The sequence below is a fragment of the Vidua macroura genome, chromosome 16 (genome assembly GCF_024509145.1).
Source record: "Vidua macroura isolate BioBank_ID:100142 chromosome 16, ASM2450914v1, whole genome shotgun sequence".
Lineage (NCBI taxonomy): Eukaryota > Metazoa > Chordata > Aves > Passeriformes > Viduidae > Vidua > Vidua macroura.
In genome coordinates, this window is record NC_071586.1 from 10,161,713 (window position 1) to 10,178,516 (window position 16,804).

The window sequence follows — 16,804 nt, forward strand, 5'->3', positions numbered from 1 at the left end:
TCCCTGATTAAGGTCTGCTGCCACTGAGCTTCTCCTCTCCTCCTTTCCTACCCCACAGCTGTAGGTAGAAAGTTAGAATTTGGCACTAAATGTCTGTGGTGATGCTGTGTTCTATTTGGCATTTGTGCAATATCTCTCCCTGCTTTTTTCCCTCCCTCAAAACACGAGTCCCCAGATTTTTAAACATGTCATACCAAAAGCACTCAGTGAACACAGAGCAGATTGACTGCAAGCCCTTCTGACGCTGAATTCAGCTGACAATCAGCTCCTAATGCCAGCAGCTATTCCTGCTTTGTATCCTCTTCCCTCAATCTGATGCTGACAAGGTCAAGTTTAGAAACTTCTAACAAATGTTGCTTTCTCATTAACAGACAGACTGTCAGGTGGCAGCTTCTGTTTTGTGTGTGCCAGTTGCCATTTTAATCAGCTCTGTTCGGCAAGCTTTGTGTTTGAAGAGCTGGCCATGCCACCAGCAAGTCCCTCTGCATGTGTTCAGCTCTTCATGGTTTTCGTAGGAATTTGTATTTGAATCCCATTTTCCAAGGGACCCTGACTGTTCTCTGCTGTTTGAGAAAGAAGGGATGAGGTGACATCAGAGAAAGGAGGAAGGGAAGGCTGGCTGGCCGGCTGGGAGCATCATGAACAGGTTGCAACTGGCCCACAGGGCCAAGTTGTTTCAGTGAACCTTCCTCTCTGTGAAGGAGGCCTGGTTTCAGATTCTGTAATTCCCATTTTCCTTCAGCATCCTCTGCTAACCCTCCACTGGCTGAGGGCACTGATGTTTGCAAGGGACTCCAACTCAGCTGAGTACCTTCAACTTGTGCATCCTGCACAGGAAAGAAAATGAGCTCCCTGCTGTATTGGTGTTGGATAATAGGCTGAAGTAAGAGCCCTGCTTTATTGTGACCTGATCAATGTCTCTTCTCACCTAATGATCACAGTGATCTCTAACCTAGCGCAGCAGGCTTGGCTTTGGATATGCACCCATAGCAATTATACAGGTGAATAAATCAAATGTATATATGAAAGATATATAAGAGGGTGATTTAAAATTGTATTGTGAAGATGTATATGGAGACTTACAGTTTTAATCAAACCCATTTTAGTTATGTGGGAATATTTCCACTGCTGTCATAGAATCATTGAATCATTTTGGTTGGAAAAGATCTCTAAGATCATCCAAGTGTTGGTAGCCTTTGGTTTGCCTTCCTAATGATTTGTTTTTGTTCCTGGAAGTTATCCAGAGGCTGTTTTCCCATGAGCAGTTCAGGGCTGTCAGGTTGGAGAATGCTCTGCTGGGGTGATGGTCCTGGCAGTGAACTTCTGTTGGTGATGCAGGAGGGTGGGTGGGATTGGTCTTTCAGTCTTGATGAGGGGCAGTCTGGGCTGTTTAAGGATGAGTGAGGCTGGAATGGCTTTCCACAGACTGGAAAGAACATCTCCAGAACAATGTTCTTATCCAACATGCTTTGGAATTGATACCCACCATCAGCTGCAATGAAATGGCCTCTCATTAACACTAATCACACTTGCCTCTTACTTTCTTATTAGATAATGAACATAGTTAAGTAGTGGAAAGCCTGCTCTCCCTTTTTCTGCCGTGACAGCATTAGATTGTTGTGATTTATACTCTTCATATAGGTAGTAATATGATTATTCAGTTAATCTATTATTCATTTCACTCATGATCTATTCTTTTCACATCCTTGTTCTGTAAGTCAATTTCTCTCTCTGCTATTTTAATAGAGTAGCATTTTAAATTGTGAGAACACCGCATTAAACATGTATAAGATTTAATCTAATTTAAAATGCTTTCTTCTAGCAGGATATGCCTAATAAGCATAAAACTAATAATGTTCAAAATGCTATGGGATATTAACATGGCACATTGTGAGGGATGCATTTTTCAAGTAAAGCTAAGCACTAATTAATGAATATATAAACCACTTTCTTACTCCTTATCCTTAAGCTGTATGATTGACATGGAAAAAGATCTTTTGACAGAATACCATTGCATACAAGCTGCCTTGAAGTTTACAAATACTTTTCCTTGCTGACTAATGTGATATCTTTAAAGTAACACAAAATCAGTGATATCTCACAATATTAATGTTATGTGGACACTGAAATACTTGGGAATCATTGATCTGCACTTGACTTAGTCCTGGATGTGTGTGTGGGATATGTGGACCCACTGAATGAAGTGGATTTTATGTTTCCTCTCGGCATCTTTCTGCAGAGATCATGGGTCTGTTCCAGCCTGCAGTGGCACAGCCTGGCTGTTGTATTTTATGCTTGCAGTTTTAGAGACTTTTGGAAGAGTTTAATAATTTGAGCAATAATTATTTTTATTTCAAATTACAGAAAAATGAAGTTTTGGGTTGAATGTAGACTTGTTTGAAGCAAATTCAGTCTTCTATCTGCTTCTGCTGCCTGAGAACTGAGTAATTTTATTTTATGTTAAATATTTTTGTTTCCTGCTTTGAAACCAGGCTTCCTCTTAGAAGTTAGGTCAATGTACTCTTGTGGAAATAAAAAGCCTGCCCAGATGCAAAAAAAATACATTTTAGTATCAATTGAACAGAACTTATTCTAACTAAAATAGAATCTTGTTTATTTGTTTCACTATTTTCAAGACCCCGTTTCATGTTCAGTTTTTGACCATGTGAAGATAGAGAAAACAGTGAACACCTGATTCTACAGAATGGTGAATCTTAGTGTTTATTTAGTCTGCACTGGCTCACAGGAACCTGTTTTTCCTTTCTGGGCCAAGCACAGCAGAGGGCAGGAAGGCAGCAGAGCCTGTCCCTCACTATGACGCTGGATTTTGGCCAAGAGCTCCCACTGTGCAGATTTGGAAGCCTCCTCAGCTCCTCTGATTTTGACAGAGCCGGTGGAAGCCACTTTTTAACACCCAGTGGGAAAACTCATATAATTAAGCACATCTTTATGCCTCTGCAGTCCCCAAATCCGCTTTGTAAATCTCCTCTTTGTTATCATTGTATCAGTTTAATTATAGATTTTCAGCAGAGGCTGACATGCAACAGGAGGGCAAATTGCGCGTTGGTTTTCCGGGATTGCTCACTCCCAGCAGGAGACTCCAGGCACATATGGTGGGATTGGCTCTCTCCAGGGCCGCCTTCCCGTGCGCAGCATCCCGGCGGCTGCGAGCCGCCAGCGCGGGCCCGGAGCGGTGCAAAAGGGCGCTCGGGCAGGCAGATGATGAGCATTGAGACAGCTCGCTGCAAGCTCTGCTGCTGATGATGTGGAGAAATGACTAATGCTGTGAGTTCCGGAATACAAACTCCAGAGGTATCAGGAGTGCTAAAAAAAAATTACTTTCTGACAAAGAGGTCAGGAGGATATTGGTTCTGAGCATGGCTTGAATTCAGCAGTGTTCTTCCTTAAGCATGTTTGAGCTCTTGCAAGGTCAGAGCTTTGCTGAATATTTCTGTTTATTATTTGTGTCTTGCTAGTTGCTATGTACTGCAGTTGTACTACAGGATCTGTTGTGCTGGTGGTGTTTGAAGATGAGAGAAAAACAATATATTTGAGGAAAGTATTAGGAGTGTACTTAACCCTACATTATCTCTGCCCTGGAACTTGCATGAAGTAAACTTTCATGGGAAATTAACTTTTCTGAGCATTACAAAGCTAATATTTGAGTGTGTATTTATGGTACTTTTTTAAACTGAGGAGGTAGAACTCCCTTTGTAATTTTTTGTCCCAGGAGACACTTACAGAAACTGAGCTACAGGGGTTTGAGAAACCCAGACTGAGGTGCTGGGACTTCAGTGATGCTTCCTGGTGTGCTGGAGAGACTGATGGGGAAACTGTGGCCATTCTTGCAGACATACAAAGTTAAAGAAATCACCGCTTTTGAATTGGGAAGGAATTTTACTTGTGTATTCCCCAAATGCTGTTAGGTGCTGCAGATCCTAATGCTGCCCACCCCACTGTTTCTCTAACCCTGCAATCCCAGAGAATTTAGGAAGAAACCCAGTGGGTAGATGATTAAGATTTCTGTATCTGCAGGTGAAACAGCATAACTCGATGTCAGTCCTTCGGCCACCAGGGCTATGATTCTATTTGCAATTACATCTGCACCTCCACAGTGCTGGAAAACAAGGTCAGCAGCAGATCTCCTCTGCCCTGAGATCTTTGCAGCATGCCCCAAACCCACCCAGAAACTTCCAGCAATGAAAAGTGCTATTCTAGCATTGCTTGGTTTCACTGATACTGCTCCATGAGTGATACTCTCCAGACAATAAAAGAGTTGCCTTTGGTACATAAAGCTCTTCCTGTGTAGGATCCTGGGTGCCTGGGCACCGACTCAGCTCAAGCTGACAGTTGGCGTCAATGACTATTTGAGAAACTTAGGCCTTGGGTACACAGAGATGCAGCACTTTTGTTTTTCATGTCTGCTACTCCTCACATCTATCCATCTCAACAATGATGCTATTTCTGGCCTTCATTGTTTTGTTTCTGCTTTCAGCAAATAACAGAAGAGAAAGGTCTGTGACAATTTTAGGAAGCTTTATAGAAGGAGGTTATTGATGGCTGCTACTTCTTCCACGGGCACTTGGAGAAATCCTTGAAATGATGTTTGCTGGCGTTGTGAAACGAATTATTACTATGGTAACAGCTGCTGAAATGTTACAGGAAAGTTTAGCTCTACTTTTCCTTTTTTTTGTTTGTGTGCTGACATGAAATCTTGTAACCTTATTGCCAAGATGGTGGCCTATTCGTTATGCAGCTCAAAAAAAGGGAAAGAAGCAAGCTTGTCAAAATCTTCATATTCAGGATCTGAGCAGCAGCAGAAATAAACACCCTTCTACCTAAATAAACTACGAATTGGGGAAGAAGCATCTATGCACATCAACTGGAGGATGTGATATTTTAAATGCTAGTGATTTTTTAAATTAAAGTATTATTTCATTGATATCTCAATTCTACAGTTATAACTGTGCTTGAGCTAAAAAATAAACTGCCTTTCCAGTATAATTTTCATCTTTTTCCCAGCAGGGCCAAATCTGCTGTTTGGTCTGTGGCTAAGCTGTAGAGAAAGAAGAGCTGAATGCTCTGCTTGCACATTCTGGGGCTGATTTGGCACAAAATGTCACGTCCTTCTTGATGGAATAAATGGCCCTAAATTATAAAAAGTATAAATGTCTGCATGACCACACAAGAGACAAGAAAGTAAGCTCTGGGCCTTTGAGTATAGAAGTTTCAGTTTAGTATCACAGTGGACACTAAAGGACATGAAGTGTGGAAGTTCAAAACAAAAGTTAATAAAAGTTTATTGCAGCCTTTCTTAAGCAGGAAGAAATGGCTTCCTCATTCAGTTCTGGCATGTGAATGATGAGGACATTGAAGAGTCACCAGTGGCTGACAGTGGAGGTGGACACAAAGGATGGGCTATTGTCAACATGCAGATGTTTTGTCCATCATGGACAGACCCCAGCCCTGGCAACTCATCCTGCTGTAGGGGTGGAAGGAACCTTGCCAAGCCAGTTCATTTATCTGCTGGGAAGTAGAGTCTGTACTTGTGTGCATCCTCTGCACTCAGGAAAGTTCAGCACTGACTCAGTTATGAAAGTAGCTTGAGAAATATGGAGCTGTTTTTCCTTACGAGATTGGAGAAGCTTTGTAATGAAAAAATGTACCCACTGTGCTGGGTACATTGCAAGCTCTGCACAGCAGTTTTCATTGCTCATTCTGGAAGAGAAGTGGAATCCAAGTCAAGGGCAGCAGCTCTTTTTAGCACAGAGGTTGCTGATGCTGGTGCTCATGACCAAAGGAAGATGCCAGTCTCTTAGGTTTTCTCCCAGACACTTGACTTGTTATACATTGTGTTGCAGGAAACAAGCTCATGCACCTGAACAAGGTGGAACGTCACCATCTCTGGGTTTCAAAACTCAAAGGTGGGGCTAGTCCCAGTGTTGCAGGTGATACCAAACCAAGAGCCTTTGTCCAGGTGTTACCAAATTTGGACCCCCAGAGTTTGAGACCACATGATACCCTTTCATCTCTGGGCTGTGTTATCACTTGCAGAGCTGCTGTGGGAGTGTAAAACCTGCCATGTGTAGTGTAATGACAGGCAGATCAACTTCTTCACTTTCCTTATTTTTTACTAGTATTTTTGGATTAGGACAATGTCAGGAAGATGTTATTGAAGACACAACAATTTCATGAGAACTGAGGGCAGCTCTGACTGTAGTCAGTGTGAGCCCAGTCCTGCTGCTTAACCACAGATGTGGGGAAAACTCTGCAAAGGGACATGGTTTAAGGATCTAAACCTAGGTTTGAGACAAAAATTTATCATGGCAATGGAGAGAGAGGCAAACTGGAGTCTGCTCCCTGGAGTGTTTCTGGGAATGTTTGGGCAAGGTGATGCACAACTGCACATCTTGTGAGGCTCAGCCTTGGTTCAGTGGCCTGACCCTGATATGTTAAAAAGTTATTGAGGAGTTTTATCATTTAACTTCTCTCTGAAATTCCAGCCAGACTTACTTATATGCAAGTACCAGATAGGTAGAAGCCTTCATCTCAAGGAATGACTTCTGCTCTGTCCTTTCCAAAATCCATTCTTTAATGTGCTTTTTGAAGTTAAACCTTTTGTGATGACTAAGGTGGTGGGCTTTGTCCTAAGCCACAATCACTTAGAAATATTTGATTGTATATGACCCTAGCAAACTTTGGGAAATTACTGGCAGCTTCACTCCATTATTTGGGATCTTAGTCCTTCTGCAGCAGCACAGCACTTCAAGTAATTTTGCTTCATGCAGCAAGGGCTGCTTGGGGCTTTCTTGCTACTGCTAATTTAAGCAATGGATTGAGGAACTTTGTGCCTGGAAAATGAAAAACTACAAGTGGATCAGACAGTGGGAGGCAAAGTGGGTTTGTGTTTGCAAACACTCCAAAGCACTGGCACCAGAGAAGTTTTTTGGCAAATCCTGAATCTTATCCTCTATAAATCTGTGGCAATTAGGAGCCACTCCAGTGAGTTGAATGGGATTATTCATGTAAATAGAGATGAGATAATATTTATGCTTCTGTGCAACTAGTCTTAGCAGGGAGCGGTTCCTGAACAAAATGAAAATATTCAGGTTTGAATGCATTTTAACTATCCTTCCCATCACTCCTGCCCCTTTAAATCCAAAATAAAATATTGCATGGAGTGCGTTCATAAATAATTTACTTTCTGCCTGACACCAGTCAGGGAGGCATAAAGCTTTCTGTGTGTGCATGCTGCTTTCAGAGCTCAGCAGTAACTAGATCTGAATTTAAAACAAAAAATCTGAAGACTTTTGTTTTTCTATGAGGATGGAAGAAGTTCAGGGACTTTGAAAGAGTCAATTCAGGCCCCACCACATCAAACACTCTCTGTGGTGCTTGAAAAAGCACTGTTCATTCATCCTGAACCCCCAGATGGGAGAGGGATGACGTGAGGAGAACTGCGCTTGTGGTTAAGGAACTGGGTGGAACTCCTGGGATTTTGGCTCAAGCCTCTGCTCTGCTCTAGGTGATGCTGGCCAGAGACAATGCACTCCTGTGCTGAGATTTCCAGGCTACTTCCAAACAAGCTGGGAAGCAGAATGGCTGCATTGATATGCCGTGTTCTGGAAAGATACCTGCTGCCCATGGGGCTTAGTTAACACAACGGGCGTGTCTTGTTTTCCCAAATGACCTTGCAAAATTGCTAAATTTCCACTTTTCAGAGGGAGAGTAATTACTGGGCAAGTTGTGGAGTTGGGAGGTGTTTTCCAGAAGTCTTTTATGACCTTGGGCAAAGCACTTAGGCAGAAATGTAGGGAAGTATTAAAGCATTTCAGTCCAATTGAAGGTTTATCTCTGGTTCATTTCAGTGGGATTTAGGGTTCCACTTTCTACTTAAGTACCTAAATCTTTTTGTGATCCATAAAAACCTTAAAGTTTCTCTTTGGGAAAAAAAGGAATAATAAAATATCTTGTCTCATAGGGGTGTTTTGAGAAGAAATTAAAGATTGTGAAAAATCAAAAAAAATTGACTCTGAGGCTATGTAGATGTGATAGAATGATCATGTATTCCCTAAAACAAACCCTGGAATACATGCTTGGCATGAGTGTTGTACAAGTGTTTCCATGCTGGCAAGAGCACCCAGCCCACAGTGCACAAAGTTAATTCTATAATTTACAGCAAACCTATGGAAAAACATTTCTTTCACTTAAAAAACCCAAAAAACTCTGCCTGTGGCGTGGCATCTGCAACATGCTTAGCAAGCAGCAGGAGCTTTGTATAATTCATCAAAAAGGCCACACAGATAATGAGACAAGGTTCCTCGCTGTAGCGAAATATTTCTTCCCAATGCTGCTTCAAAACAAAAAGTGCCAGGGTGGTGGGCGTGGGCAAGCCTCGCTCCAGCCCCGGGCTCTGCTGTGTCCCAGGCAGGAGCAGTGCCCAGGACTCATGTTTGGGGGCGCCATTTGTTCCCCCACTCCAGGGATGCTCCAGCACAAATCATCAAACCATAAAACTCTCCTGCCTGGCTCTGGCACCGAATTTGGGCTCAAGTGCCCAAGCTGAGGCTAAATGAGCTTCAAAAAGCTGCCAGAGCTATCTTGGGACCTCTGCTGCTGCCCTCTGCCACCACTGTGCTTTCAGCTGGGCTGTGGTGGGAGAGTTGTCTGGCTCCAGACAGACCCAGAAAATGTTGTTCGAAGAGAGGGCAAGCTGGGTTTGGGCTTGTTTTGTTTCTAGGTGACACTGTGGACAGGGCTGAGCTGAGCCTGTCTGTGGCCCCGGGGAAAGAAAATGTCTGTGGGAAATGATGCTTTCACTTGGCACCGTTTCCAGTGGGAATCAGTAAGGATTTCAAAGATGTTCCCCCTGATGTGCTAAAGCTTAGCTTAAAAAACCAGAGAGATGAAAGGGCAGCCTCCTCTGGCGTGCACTGAGATGTGACAGGGAGAGCGCTGCTGCTGCACTGAGCTGTAATGAGCTCCTGTAAGGGGAGTCACAAGCACTAAAAAGTCAAATGAGCAGGAATGACTGTGTGCAGGGTGATTCCAGCGGTGCCAGGGCTGCCTGTGCACCTTCAGTCCCTGCTCCTTTGCATGGCTCTGTAATTCCGTGGGGTTGGGGGTGTTCTCTGAGGTGTCTGGGGAGAGAGAGAGGGAGAATTGCTGTGCCACATGGCTCTGCATTTTGGCTACCTTCCCTCACTGTGTTTGTTCCGTTTTTTTCTTTGTCTTTAAATGCAAACTGCAGAGACTTTGATACTCTAACAGAAGAGGAAAGTGAGGCTCCTGTACTCCACTGAAAAGCTGTTAGGTTATTTCCTGGTCTTACCGCTGTCTTTTCCAGTCTGCTGTAACTGTGGCTGAAGCTGTAAAGCAGAGGTAGGGAATTTTCCATCGTGTTGTGTGAATCTGGGAGGATTGTGAGGCTCTGTAATTCTGCAAGCTTTTAGGAGCACAATCTCTTTGTGGGGTTCTGTGTCTCTGTTCTCCCGCCTGTATTGTGGCAAACTTGTAGGTGTAGTGTGTGTTTATATCAATAATAATTTTTCCTTTTCTCCTGTTTATTTTTGTGGATCCATTAGAAATTAGTAAGAAAGACTAGGGAATTGCCTCATCCCTCTGTTTGTGGGATACAATGTCAAATGGAAGAGGGCACCAAAGGAGGAAACAGAACAGTGGAGAATATGAGGGGATGGAAATGCTTCCACCTGCTCTGCCTTCCCTGTGCAAGCTCTGCATCTAGTTGTAAACTAAGAATGGGAGTAGCAGCATTACAGAGATGTGTATGAATGATTTGCTTATAGTTGAAAGCAGAGGTTTCCCTCTCTCCTCCTTTAGTTTGGAGCATGCCTTATGGCCTCAATAACACTGACTGAGAGATGTACACTCCTGCCTTGGGGATGATAAATGGCTCTCAGTGATTAGGAATGGGACTACCTTCATCTCTGGGGTAAGCAACCGAGCTAACTCTGCACACAGTGGGGATGGAGGAGTTACTGTGGCAATAACCTGTTGAGTCACTGCTTTTTATTGTACAATTATTTGTGTTCAGGTCTGATGCCTAAATAATGTGCAATACTGAAACCTTGCAAAAAAAGGAAGTGAATGCAGAGAGCATTGCTCCACATGGCAGAATGTCCCTGCTGAATAAGATCTATAGCTATTTCCCTTAAGCTCTAGTTAATAAGGTTCAAAAAAATGGTGGCTGGACTCCTCAGGGGCTGACATCTGAGTGCAGTTCAGAGGAGTAGCCTGAAGTTCAGACACTTCTCTGAAGCCTCTCATCCATTTGAATGTCATAGTGTCTTCAAACCCGGGCTGAAAACCCTGTGAGGACACACTTCTCAGGTACCCCCTGGAGCACAGAAGTGCAAAGGCATGTGGAACTCATGCCATTTCAAGCCTGAAAACTGAAGTTTGTGGTGTATTGGTAATAGGCAGAGATTTAGGGAGGAGGAGCATCTTAATGACTGGTTTCAAACAATGGAAAAATCTCACCTTTGTTTAAAGTATGGAGTGTGCAAGGCTTCTTAATAACAAATGAGGGAGGGCTTTGCCTGTCCCTATTTACTCAGTGTTCATCTGCCTTATTACCTATCCTGTCTAGTGTGAGGTTGGTTATCATACCCCAGCCCAGTGTCAGCACCCTAACACAAAGATAAAACACACTCCCATGTTTGAACTGCTGTGGTTTCTCTAGGAGCTCAAATAGCACAGGCACATCCTTCAGCACACAGAGCCCCAGGGCTTTTACATGGACTGAGAACCAGGCAGGGTCCTCCTCCAGGGCAGCAACACCCACACCCCTTGGATGTGGTGCACACATGTCTGCAGGACATGACCTGGTCACATACAGATCTAGGCTGTGGCTTTCCACAAGGCAGCACCCTTAGGAGGCATGGCAGGTTTCCATAACAGCCAGTTTCAGTAGGAACCTTCTATTCTGAAGAGAATTCTATTTTTTTTTTTTTTTTGTGTGTGTGTGAGAGTGAGTGAGCAAGCAAACCACACAGAGCCTTGCTGGATTTCTGGATTGCATTCCTCAGCACAAGAGCTGGCAGGCTGTCAAGGGTAGTCTTTAAGTATGCACATATATTTTTGCAAATTGGACACTAAATGTCTTAGCAGAAACCTGGTACAAATGGGAGATGTTTCCAATCAAAAGTCAACACGCTGCTGATCCAGCTCATCAGTGTATCTTGCCCTTGGGGAGTAAACAGGTTGAAGTACCTGGCTTACATGAGAGGACAGATAAAGGAATTGGGTGTATGGGACCATTACTTGTTGACTCACGTGCCTCTCAAGCTGCCATGGCTCCTGCACCAGCCCTGCAGCACACTGTTCAAAATACCAGCTTTATCCCCTTTCCCATCCCTGGTTTACCTCCAGTCTCCTGTCCTTGGAGTCCTTTGACATCAGTGTGAGTTCTGAAAAATCTTTGTCTGAAACATCAATTGGACTACTTAGAAATTATGTGACTACAATTGTGTGACTATGTGTCAGATCTGTGAATGTTGTCTGGGGCTTTGAAAAAAAGTACACATGAAGGAGCGAGCGAGGAGGAAGTGTATGAAAATCCTTAACTTGGGTTTAAACAATGATGACTAAGGATTGTCTATGCAGGAGTTTCCTGTGCAGTGAGGTAGGTTTAGAAGTGAATGCTTTACTTAGCTGCCACTTCCATCTGCAGTGTCTGGATCTATCCCTCCCACAGGTTTCTGATTAGGAGCATAGCTGAGTTTTCCAGGGACAAGAGAGGGGCACCTGAGGTGCTGTTAATGGAGACCTTGCACAGAGTGTACACAAAACTGGAGATTCATATTCTTGCTTAGAGGTCTGTATTATTTGTGGTATTGCCAAAAAAATCTGTGTTCTTTAGAATATTGGAACAGAGACTGGGAGAGTTCATCTGCAGTGCTTATGGGGTAGTCAGAGGCAGGTGGAACATGCCCCTTATCACATGATCCACATATATGTTGTATGTCTCTAGAGCTTTGTGTTCTAAGAGCATCTTTGCTGCTTGCCGTGAGTCACTGGCAGATCTGCAGTGCCTCCAAATACCTGAGACTGTACAGCTAGCATGGTACTCCAACAAACATTTTTAATAACTTGTTATAAAGGTCTGAAAAAGACAAAGAACTGCAAAGGTGCATTCAAAATAAGTGAAATTCTGCACTTCTGGGTTGTTTATTTCATAAAAGCCATTTTGATAAGCAGGAAAGTAGAACAACTTTCCAAAGCAGAGGTAGGGTTGTTCCTGGCAGGACCCCTCCTGCTTTGTTGGCTTTCAGGATCGCCCATGGCCTAACCTGCTCTCCGGGCTTCTGAAAATGTCCATGCACTATTGACACAATTTTGTGATAAAAGATAAAAATGCTTTATTGTGTGCACTTTTCTCTCAATCCACTAAAATAAAGCCCCTTTTTTGTTTTGATTTCTTGTCAGATTGTCTATGTGACATTCATCTTTCAGGCTGTGACATTAAATGCTGTATTCAGGTATTAGAGAGAGGAGGATAATGTCAACAGCAGCTATCAGTACTTCAGCTTTCAGAATGTTTTGAGCGTTCTCAGGCAGACTGAATTCAAGGTGTTGGAATGTGAGGACCCTTGTTTTCCTCCCTCCCCTCATGGTGTCTCTGACTCTTCCAGAGCACCAGAGCTCATCCTCCTTGAATCCACGGAGGGAAGGAGGAGTTGTTTCAGTGCACCTTCCTGGATCCTTGATGCACTCTTGAAGGCTCTCTGATTTCAGTGTTATTTCCTCTCAGAGCTGATGTGATTCTCTCTGCGCCACAATAAAACTTAACAATCTTTCTTCCCTTTCAAGAGAAAGGAAGCAATTTTAAAAATATATAGCCACATATATCCCCAGCATTTCTAGGCTAAAAAATATATCACATTTAAACTGCTGTGGCTTTGGCTCTACAGGCTTTCCACATCTGAACAATGCAGTCATGCTCCAAAACTTCATGTAAGATTCAGTGCTGGGTTGGTAACTTTTATGTTGTATTTTTTGAAATGTTGCAGTATTGTATATCACTGGAAAGAGAAAATACTTATTTGTCCTCTGATACTGAGCACTGATTGGTAGCCATGTCATATCTGAATTAGAAATATTTTAAATTGTGGCACTCACCAGCATATAAAAAGTGTGTTAGATTATCTCAGAGTGCTTTTATGGCTCCATGTGAGTAAGTCGACAGATGGTACAAAGGCACTTGGTTATAATCTTAAAGAAATGTAAAAAATTTGTCTTGTTTAAAATAAGAAAGTAAATTCTCAGAAAATTCTACAACAGTTTCACAAGTGTGCTCTGTACTGCATAGATAAAGGAGTGAATGTGAATTCTTAATGCCATGCCTGCCTTAGAAACTCAAGTAAAATCTCATGAAAGTAGTAATGTTGTCCCCCATGTGCACTGAGAAAACATTTGCATTCCATGGTTCTGTATCTGTCTTGAAGATCAATGTGCATAGGCAGGTACAGGCTGTGTTCAGAGGGTACATGAGTTAGGGAAACATATCCAGCTGCTGTGAAATCAGGCAAAATTTGCAGCACAAATTAGGTGGAAATTTTCCAGATTTGTATTTAAAACCAGCACACTCAAGAGCTTTGGAACTAAACAAGCCCCATCTGTTTTAAAAATTATACAACACTATGAAACAGCCGCAGTATACATCAAAATTTGGGATGTTGTGTAAGAAACAGCAATTTCTGGGGTAGAAAGAAGTTTTCAAAAAAAAATTATTTTATATGTCTCTTCTTGAAGTAGTTGATTAAAGGCACTCATTGCCTGAAACAGTACTAAGATTTTCATGTTACTTGTGGACTATTTCCAAGTGTGATTCTCTGAGGGAAGCATTCCACCACACCTTCTGGCTGAGCTGTATTAGCTGGTAGGTCCTGCTCAGCTAGGAGAGGGCTCTCTCTGGCACCAGCCAAGCCACGGTTGGTGTTGAATGGGAATTTCCAGTGATATGTGTATTTTCCACTGTCTGCATCACATAACTGCTCTTCCTGGGACACATTTGTGGACACAAGGAGAAGAAGGTGGTCAGGAGCAGTCAGCACAGACTGAGGAAGCAGGCCTGCCTGACCTGATTGCCTTCAGTGATGAACCAGCAGCATTTGTGGGTGGGTGAGGAGCCTGCCTGTCATTTACCTTGACTTCAGCAAGGCTTTCCTCAGTCTCCTAGACAGTCTGTGTAGTGTGGGACATTACATTCTGGATGGACAGAGAGCCCAACAGATGGACAGAGAACTCAAAGAACCGGATAACTTAGCTCATTGATCCCAGACACACTCATAGGCATGTACCAAGTGTGGTACTCTGGCATCTGTCCTGGGACCTGTTCTGTTTGTGACCTTTACCAGTCACCTGGAGGAGGGGATGGAACATGCTTTTCTCAAGTTTTCAGGTGACACCAATTTCCAGGTGCTATCTGTCTGTAGCTTGACAGCAGACCAGCCATTCAGAGGGACTTTGACAGGCTGAAAGTTCAGCAGGAGCCATATGAAATTCAATAGGTAGCAATACAAACTCTTTGTGTGGGAAGAAAAAGCCCTGTAACAGTAAAGGCTCCAAAAGGCAGAGCCAGCCTCTTCACTGAAATTGGTGGAAGGATCAGAGACAGCAGGCATAAACTGTACAAGAGAGATTCACACTGAGTGTAAGGAAAACTGTTTTCCTCAGGATGAAGATCAAGCAGTAGAGCAGGCTGCTCGAAGGGCTGTGAAGTTTCCATTCTTGGAAGCTTTCAGGACCCAACTGGACAAAGCTCTGAGCCACCTGGTCTGACCTCAGGCTGGCAGTGCTTTGAGCAGCAGGTTGCACACGGAGATTTCCTGGGCTGCCCTCCAGCCTGAATCATCTGTGATCGTCTAAGAGCTGAACATTTGGGATTTCATATTTTTTGGGCCTTTTAGGTGATGTAAACCAGAGCTGACCACAGGGGAGTCAGACCTTCATATATTAACCCGGTATTTGGTATTTCAAGTCTCCCAAAGAGTCTGGGACATAACAGGAGATGGAGCTCTGTAAAATGACAAACCTGCTGTACATTTATTGACTGAGTCTAACAGGCCTGCTCAGCTCTATTTTCTTTCAAGTATCTCTGCTGGCTCAAACACTGGAATGTGTTACTGTAATAAACAGGTGGCTAGTCATCTGGGGTTTGCATCTGTATGTTCATTTTATCCAGGAGACACTATTGCCTGAATTACTGATAGTAGATTTGTGGTTCTAGCAAGAAAAGGAAGAAACCATAAAAGTTGACTTAAAGCTCCTGTAAACAATTAGTAGCGAGTAGACCAGGGTATGAACTGAGAGCACATCAGCTAATGCCCTGAATTCCTGTGTGTGAAGCAGCTGACTTCACTCAGAAGGTACAGCGAGGCCCTGGGCAGATGGGCCTCTGCAGGTTCAGCCGAGCAGACAGAAGATGCTACAGATACAGGTGTTCCTCAGTGCTGCTGTGCCAGAGGCTGCTGCCCCTTCCTCTTTGCTGGCAGGAGGGCTTTGCCCGAGCACAGACACCTTTGGTCAGGCAACATCAGCAGAGGCAGCACAAAGTGGCGGTGTGGTGGGTGTGAGCTGCTCCCAGGGCACTGCTGATGTGCCTTGGGGAATGCTCCCGTGGGCTGCTCAGTGTGGCAGATCCAGTGCAGGGGCAGATGCCAGCAGCACCTCACATGGAGGAGTATCTACCTGCAAAAGGAACAGATGAGATGTGAGTTCACACCCCTCTCGCTGTGCATTGGCTTTGTCACTTCCAGAGGGCGATTAGGTTGCTGTGTCACTGCCAGTGAACGATGGCACCCACCCACATTTTCTGAAAAGTCCCTGTTATGTTGTACACAGGCCTTGTCTTCTTCATTGACTCTCAAGAGTATGAATGTTTTACAGAAACACAGATGTTACCCAGAAAATTCCAAAGTTGCCTCATACTTATAATGCTTTTAGCTTCACTTTGATATTTCCCTGAAGGATGCAATGCCTTCTTACATCTCTTTCTGGACAAAAAGTCCCTTTTTAATGTCCTTATACTGCAGCATTTTCATTCTTCTTCTTCTTCTTCTTCTTTTTAATTTAAAAGCTTGCTTTGGGAGTTGTTTCACCTTACATGACAGTCAGTCCCCAGGAATTATTTCACTTTTACATAATGCGCACATCTGTGTTCTGTCTGTGGTGTGAAAACCAGCAGAATGCTGGCTGTTAATATCATATACGTTAAGAACTTATATCCACTGCTTTCCCATTGCCCCTGTGACCCTCCCCAAAGTCATTGGCAATTCATCATCTTGTAGTAACTCCTAATGAGCAGCGTGCAAGGGTTGAATTCCTGGTGGTTCAGTGTGGCTGTTGAGTGTCCTCGTTGCCCTTTCTGTCCTGAAGAGTTCTGTACTCTAGAGGACACTTTCAGTTCACCTGTTACCCAACTGTGACCACCTCTGCAATGGGCATGGCAAGTATTGAACAGGCTCCATTTGATCAAGAATAGGCTCTAAAGGTAGAATCTCTTGATAGTTATATGTGGCAGACATTTGCCTGTCCTGAAGTGACATGGGAGAACAGGTCCTTAAATCCCAGGACTGTCAGCAGCTGCAAATATCTGCAGATGTGGGATCTGCAATCTCTCCTCTCAGACTCTAACATTGCTGCTTAATCTCTTCTATTTGTGACTACAGTTTTGTTTTCATTTTATTTTTTTATAGGAGTCACATAAAATCCACTACAGGAAGAAATCACTGCACATTTCTCATTTGAATGGCAGTAGACTGCAGGAATACATATATATGCC